Source organism: Conger conger, chromosome 13 (assembly GCF_963514075.1).
Source record: "Conger conger chromosome 13, fConCon1.1, whole genome shotgun sequence".
Classification (NCBI taxonomy): domain Eukaryota; kingdom Metazoa; phylum Chordata; class Actinopteri; order Anguilliformes; family Congridae; genus Conger; species Conger conger.
The window spans coordinates 14,515,934-14,518,118 of NC_083772.1; the positions used below are offsets into that span (position 1 = coordinate 14,515,934).

Here is a 2,185-nt window from a genome sequence, read left to right on the forward strand (position 1 = left end):
TAATGCTGCTGGTTATGAGAGTATTAACATGAATATCATTCAGCATTTTTTTGTACAAGCCAAAGCTTTATTTGTCTTTAAGAGCACCCAAGTACATTATGTGCTCAAAGTCCTACACTTAGATTCATATATTTGTGTTATAAGGGCATATATATATAATGTATATCGTAATATATTTTTGATTAGACCTGTGTGATTGTATGATAGACATTTTGACTCAATTGTGGAAATATTTGAATGTTATTGTAGGTCTAACTTACAGCCTCCAAACATTATCAGGAGGCTCATAATTATAATATTTATATTTTTCAATAGTTTCATGGTTGTTCCTTTGCACATCATGTTTTTCAATATCTCTCCATCTACACATGCTATTTTTGATTAAACTGGGTGACTGCTGCTGTACTAACCTTAACCACAAGATGGTGCACACACCCAATATGTGTCAGTATGAAGCAAAGAAATGCTGAAGGATAGCTAGCCCCGAATGGTACATCATATCCCCACCCAGCACTATACTACAGCTATGACCATTGCACACCTATACTACAGCTATGACCACTGAACACCTATACTACAGACCACTGCACACCTATACTACAGCTAATACCCCTGCACACCTATACTACAGCTATGACCACTGCACACCTATACTACAGACCACTGCACACCTATACTACAGACCACTGCACACCTATACTACAGCTATGACCACTGCACACCTATACTACAGCTATGACCACTGCACACCTATACTACAGACCACTGCACACCTATACTACAGCTATGACCACTGCACACCTATACTACAGCTATGACCACTGCACACCTATACTACAGTTATGACCACTGCACACCTATACTACAGCTATGACCACTGCACACCTATACTACAGCTATGACCACTGCACACCTATACTACAGACCACTGCACACCTATACTACAGACCACTGCACACCTATACTACAGCTATGACCACTGCACACCTATACTACAGCTATGACCACTGCACACCTATACTACAGACCACTGCACACCTATACTACAGCTATGACCACTGCACACCTATACTACAGTTATGACCACTGCACACCTATACTACAGCTATGACCACTGCACACCTATACTACAGCTATGACAACTGCACACCTATACTACAGTTATGACCACTGCACACCGATACTACAGCTATGACCACTGCACACCTATACTACAGCTATGACCACTGCACACCTATACTACAGCTATGACCACTGCACACCTATACTACAGCTATGACAACTGCACACCTATACTACAGCTATGACCACTGCACACCTATACTACAGCTATGACCACTGCACACCTATACTACAGACCACTGCACACCTATACTACAGCTATGACCACTGCACACCTATACTACAGCTATGACCACTGCACACCTATACTACAGCTATGACCACTGCACACCTATACTACAGCTATGACCACTGCACACCTATACTACAGCTATGACCAATGCACACCTATACTACAGACCACTGCACACCTATACTACAGCTATGACCACTGCACACCTATACTACAGCTATGACCACTGCACACCTATACTACAGCTATGACCACTGCACACCTATACTACAGACCTCTGCACACCTATACTACAGTTATGACCACTGCACACCTATACTACAGCTATGACCACTGCACACCTATACTACAGACCTCTGCACACCTATACTACAGCTATGACCTCTGCACACCTATACTACAGCTAAGACCTCTGCACACCTATACTACAGCTAAGATCTCTGCACACCTATACTACAGCTAAGACCTCAGGCAGCCTGTATTTGAGGTTGGGGAATTGGCTGGTCTAACCACAGTGTTCCAGTTGTAGGCCTTTGGGCTTACCACTGATATTGCACTATCTATTCAAGTGATGCTTAAATGCATTTATATGCGCGAGTATATATCAGTATCTACTGAGACAGAAAACGTACATTACTCAGAAATGAACCTGGAACCTGTTACAGGTCTAATACAAACTGAGCAAACTGGTGCTCACTCGCTATCAGACAGAAAAACAGCCTTGTGAGACTATATTTATACATACCACATTTACACATGACATGCACTATTGAAAGGTATAGACAGTAATGACACACACATTCTCACACAATACTAAAACTCATATTTATT

General features: G+C 42.0%; 1 protein-coding gene across 5 annotated transcripts in view; it reads left to right on the top strand.

Annotated features, from left to right (window-relative positions):
* The window catches only part of rinl (Ras and Rab interactor-like), a 17,919-nt gene extending 17,607 nt beyond the window's left edge, over positions 1–312 (top strand). For all 5 annotated transcript variants that reach the window (XM_061218412.1, XM_061218414.1, XM_061218411.1 and 2 more), the window contains one exon: positions 1–312. This exon is cut by the window's left edge and continues 1,513 nt beyond it. The gene's annotated coding sequence lies outside the window, so the exon portion shown is untranslated.
* Positions 313–2,185: the final 1,873 nt, after the last annotated feature.